Source organism: Anser anser (assembly GCF_964211835.1).
Source record: "Anser anser genome assembly, contig: HAP1_SCAFFOLD_34, whole genome shotgun sequence".
NCBI classification, from domain to species: Eukaryota; Metazoa; Chordata; class Aves; order Anseriformes; family Anatidae; genus Anser; species Anser anser.
The window spans coordinates 543,657-549,656 of NW_028154129.1; positions in this window are offsets into that span (position 1 = coordinate 543,657).

Genomic DNA, 6,000 nt, shown 5'->3' on the forward strand with positions numbered 1-6,000 from the left:
ACTGGCACCACTGGCTATGCACTGCAGTGAGTCCAGAGAGTGCACTGGCACCAGTGGGGATGCACTGCAGTGAGTCCAGAGAGTGCACTGGCAGCACTGGGGATGCACTGCAGTGAGTCCAGAGAGTGCAGAGGCACCACAGGGGATGCACTGCAGTGATTCCAGAGAGTGCACTGTCACCACTGGGGATGCAGTGCAATGAGTCCAGAGAGTACACTGGCACCACTGGGGATGCAGTGCAGTGAGTCCAGAGAGTGCACTGGCACCACTGGGGATGCAGTGCAGTGAGTCCAGAGAGTGCACTGGCACCATTGGGGATGCACTGCAGTGAGTCCGGAGAGTGCCCTGGCACCAGTGGGGATGCAGTGCAGTGAGTCCAGAGAGTGCATTGGCACCACTGGGGATGCAGTGCAGTGAGTCCAGAGAGTGCACTGGCACCAATGGGGATGCAATGCAGTGAGTCCAGAGAGTGCACTGGCACCACTGGGGATGAAGTGCAGTGAGTCCAGAGAGTGCACTGGCACCACTGGGGATGCAATGCAGTGAGTCCAGAGAGTGCACTGGCACCAATGGGGATGAAGTGCAGTGAGTCCAGAGAGTGCACTGGTACCACTGGGGATGCAGTGCAGTGAGTCCAGAGAGTGCACTGGCACCACTGGGGTTGCACTGCAGTGAGTCCAGAGAGTGCACTGGCACCACTGGGGATGCACTGCAGTGAGTCCAGAGAGTGCACTGGCACCGCTGGGTTGCAGTGCAGTGAGTCCAGAGACTGCAATGGCACCACAGGGGATGCACTGCAGTGATTCCAGAGAGTGCACTGTCACCACTGGGGATGCAGTGCAGTGAGTCCAGAGAGTACACTGGCACCTCAGGGGCTGCACTGCAGTGAGTCCAGAGAGTGCACTGGCACCAATGGGGATGCACTGCAGTGAGTCCAGAGAGTGCACTGGCACCACTGGGGATGCACTGCAGTGAGTCCAGAGAGTGCACTGGCAGCACTGGGGATGCAGTGCAGTTGAGTCCAGAGAGTGCACTTGCATCACTGGGGATGCAGTGCAGTGAGTCCAGAGAGTGCAGTGGCACCACAGGGGATACACTGCAGTGAGTCCAGAGAGTGCACTGGCACCACTGGGGACGCAGTGCAGTGACTACAGAGAGTGCACTGGCACCATAGGGGATGCAGTGCACTGAGTCCAGAGAGTGCACTGGCACCAGTGGGGATGCACTGCAGTGGGTCCAGAGAGTGCACTGGCACCAATGGCAACGCAGTGCAGTGAGTCCAGAGAGTGCACTGGCACCACTGGGAATGCAGTGCAGTGAGTCCAGAGAGTGCAGTGGCACCACTGGGGATGCAGTGCAGTGAGTCCAGAGAGTGCACTGGCACCACTGGTGATGCACTGCAGTGAGTCCAGAGAGTGCACTGGCACCACTGGGGATGCAGTGCAGTGAGTCCAGAGAGTGCACTGGCACCAGAGGGGAAGCACTGCAGTGAGTCCAGAGAGTGCACTGGCACCAATGGGGATGCACTGCACTGAGTCCAGAGAGTGCACTGACACCACTGGGGATCCAATGCAGTGAGTCCAGAGAGTGCACTGGCACCATTGGGGATGCAGTGCAGTGAGTCCAGAGAGTGCACTGGCACCACTGGGGATGAAGTGCAGTGAGTCCAGAGAGTGCACTGGTACCACTGGGGATGCAGTGCAGTGAGTCCAGAGAGTGCACTGGCACCACTGGGGATGCACTGCAGTGAGTCCAGAGAGTGCACTGGCACCACTGGGGATGCACTGCAGTGAGTCCAGAGAGTGCACTGGAACCACTGGGGATGCAGTGCAGTGAGTCCAGAGAGTGCACTGGCACCACTGGGGATGCACTGCAGTGAGTCCAGAGAGTGCACTGGCACCACTGGGGATGCAGTGCAGTGAGTCCAGAGAGTGCACTGGCAGCACTGGGGATGCAGTGCAGTGATTCCAGAGAGTGCAGTGGCACCACTGTTTATGCAGTGCTGCGACTCCAGAGAGTGCACTGGCACCACTGGGGATGCAGTGCAGTGAGTCCAGAGAGTGCACTGGCACCACTGGGGATGCACTGCTGTGAGTGCAGAGAGTGCACTGGCACCACTGGGGATGCAGTGCAGTGAGTCCAGAGAGTGCACTGGCACCACTGGGGATGCACTGCAGTGACTCAAAAGACTGCACTGGTACCACTGCGGATGCACTGCAGTGAGTCCGGAGAGTGCACTGGCACCAATGGTGATGCAGTGCAGTGAGTCCAGAGAGTGCAGTGGCACCACTGGGGATGCAGTGCAGTGAGTCCAGAGAGTGCACTGGCACCACTGGGGATGCAGTGCAGTGAGTGCAGAGAGTGCACTGGCACCACTGGGGATGCAGTGCAGTGAGTCAAGAGAGTGCACTGGCACCACTGGGGATGCACTGCAGTGATTCCAGAGAGTGCACTGGCACCACTGGGGATGCAGTGCAGTGAGTCCAGAGAGTGCACTGACACCACTGGGGATGCACTGCAGTGACTCGAAAGAGTGCACTGGCACCACTGCGGATGCACTACAGTGAGTCCGGAGAGTGCCCTAGCACCAATGGTGATGCAGTGCAGTGAGTCCAGAGAGTGCAGTGACACCACTGGGGATGCAGTGCAGTGAGTCCAGGGAGTGCACTGGCACCACTGGGGATGCAGTGCAGTGAGTCCAGAGAGTGCACTGGCACCACTGGGGATGCACTGCAGTGAGTCCAGAGAGTGCACTGGCACCACTGGGGATGCAGTGCAGTTGAGTCCAGAGAGTGCAATGGCACCTTGGGGATGCAGTGCAGTGAGTCCAGAGAGTGCACTGGCACCAATGGGATGCAGTGCAGTGAGTCCACAGAGTGCACTGGCACCACAGGGGATACACTGCAGTGAGTCCAGAGAGTGCACTGGCACCACTGGGGATGCACTGCAGTGACTACAGAGAGTGCACTGGCACCATAGGGGATGCAGTGCGGTGAGTCCAGACAGTGCACTGGCACCACTGGGGATGCACTGCAGTGGGTCCAGAGAGTGCACTGGCACCAATGGCAACGCAGTGCAGTGAGTCCAGAGAGTGCACTGGCACCACTGGGAATGCAGTGCAGTGAGTCCAGAGAGTGCACTGGCACCACTGGGGATGCAGTGCAGTGACTCCAGAGAGTGCACTGGCACCACTGGTGATGCACTGCAGTGAGTCCATAGAGTGCACTGGCACCACTGGGGATGCAGTGCAGTGAGTCCAGAGAGTGCACTGGCACCAGTGGGGAAGCACTGCAGTGAGTCCAGAGAGTGCACTGGCACCAATGGGGATGCACTGCACTGAGTCCAGAGAGTGCACTGACACCACTGGGGATCCAATGCAGTGAGTCCAGAGAGTGCAATGGAACCACTGGGGATGCAGTGCAGTGAGTCCAGAGAGTGCACTGGCACTTCTGGGGATGCAGTGCAGTGAGTGCAGAGAGTGCACTGGCACAACAGGGTATGCACTGCAGTGACTCCAGAGAGTGCACTGGCACCACTGGGGATGCACTGCAGTGAGTCCAGAGAGTGCACTGGCACCGCTGGTGATGCAGTGCAGTGAGTCCAGAGAGTACACTGGCACCACTGGGGATGCACTGCAGTGAGTCCAGAGAGTGTACTGGCACCACAGGGGATGCAGTGCAGTGAGTCCAGAGAGTGCACTGGCACCACTGGGGATGCACCCCGGTGAGTCCAGAGAGTGCACTGGCACCACTTGGGATGCAGTGCAGTGAGTCCAGAGACTGCACTGGCACCACTGGGATTTTAGTGCAGTGAGTCCAGAGAGTGCACTGGCACCAATGGGGATGCAGTGCTGTGAGTCCAGAGAGTGCCCTGGCACCACTGGGGATGCAGTGAGTCCAGAGAGTGCACTGGCACCACTGGGGATGCACTGCAGTGAGAACAGAGAGTTCTCCGGCACCACTGGGGATGCAGTTTAGTGAGTCCAGAGAGTGCACCGGCTCCAATGGCGATACACTGCAGTGAGTCCAGAGAGTGCACTGGCACCACTGGGGATGCACTTCAGTGAGTCCAGAGAGTGCACGCGCTCCACTGGGGATGCACTGCAGTGATTCCAGAGACTGCACTGGCACCACTGGGGATGCACTGCAGTGAGACCAGAGAGTGCACTGGCACCACTGGGGATGCACTGCAGTGACTCGAAAGAGTGCACTGGCACCACTGCGGATGCACTGCAGTGAGTCCGGAGAGTGCCCTGGCACCAATGGTGATGCAGTGCAGTGAGTCCAGAGAGTGCATTGGCACCACTGGGGATGCAGTGCAGTGAGTCCAGAGAGTGCACTGGCACCACTGGGGATGCAATGCAGTGAGTCCAGAGAGTGCACTGGTACCACTGGGGATGCAGTGCAGTGAGTCCAGAGAGTGCACTGGCACCACTGGGGATGCACTGCAGTGAGTCCAGAGAGTGCACTGGCACCACTGGGGATGCACTGCAGTGAGTCCAGAGAGTGCACTGGCAGCACTGGGGATGCAGTGCAGTGACTCCAGAGAGTGCAGAGGCACCACAGGGGATGCAGTGCAGTGAGTCCAGAGAGTGCACTGGCACCACTGGGGATGCAGTGCAGTGAGTCCAGAGAGTACACTGGCACCTCAGGGGCTGCACTGCAGTGAGTCCAGAGAGTGCACTGGCACCACTGGGGATGCAGTGCAGTGAGTCCAGAGAGTGCACTGGCACCATTGGGGATGCACTGCAGTGAGTCCGGAGAGTGCCCTGGCACCAATGGTGATGCAGTGCAGTGAGTCCAGAGAGTGCATTGGCACCACTGGGGATGCAGTGCAGTGAGTCCAGAGAGTGCACTGGCACCACTGGGGATGCAATGCAGTGAGTCTAGAGAGTGCACTGGCACCACTGGGGATGAAGTGCAGTGAGTCCAGAGAGTGCACTGGCACCACAGGGGATGCAATGCAGTGAGTCCAGAGAGTGCACTGGTACCACTGGGGATGCAGTGCAGTGAGTCCAGAGAGTGCACTGGCACCACTGGGGATGCACTGCAGTGAGTCCAGAGAGTACACTGGCACCACTGGGGATGCAGTGCAGTGAGTCCAGAGAGTGCACTGGCACCACTGGGGATGCAGTGCAGTGAGTCCAGAGACTGCAATGGCACCACAGGGGATGCACTGCAGTGAGTCCAGAGAGTGCACTGTCACCACTGGGGATGCGGTGCAGTGACTCCAGAGAGTGCAGTGGCACCACTGTTTATGCAGTGCTGCGACTCCAGAGAGTGCACTGGCACTTTGGGGATGCAGTGCAGTGAGTCCAGAGAGTGCACTGGCACCACTGGGGATGCACTGCAGTGACTCGAAAGAGTGCACTGGCACCACTGCGGATGCACTGCAGTGAGTCCGGAGAGTGCCCTGGCACCAATGGTGATGCAGTGCAGTGAGTCCAGAGAGTGCAGTGACACCACTGGGGATGCAGTGCAGTGAGTACAGAGAGTGCACTGGCACCACTGGGGATGCACTGCAGTGAGTCCAGAGAGTGCACTGGCACCACTGGGGATGCACTGCAGTGAGTCCAGAGAGTGCACTGGCAGCACTGGGGATGCAGTGCAGTTGAGTCCAGAGAGTGCACTGGCACCTTGGGGATGCAGTGCAGTGAGTCCAGAGAGTGCACTGGCACCACTGGGATGCAGTGCAGTGAGTCCACAGAGTGCACTGGCACCACAGGGGATACACTGCAGTGAGTCCAGAGAGTGCACTGGCACCACTGGGGATGCAGTGCAGTGACTACAGAGAGTGCACTGGCACCATAGGGGATGCAGTGCACTGAGTCCAGAGAGTGCACTGGCACCAGTGGGGATGCACTGCAGTGGGTCCAGAGAGTGCACTGGCACCAATGGCAACGCAGTGCAGTGAGTCCAGAGAGTGCACTGGCACCACTGGGAATGCAGTGCAGTGAGTCCAGAGAGTACACTGGCACCACTGGGGATGCAGTGCAGTGAC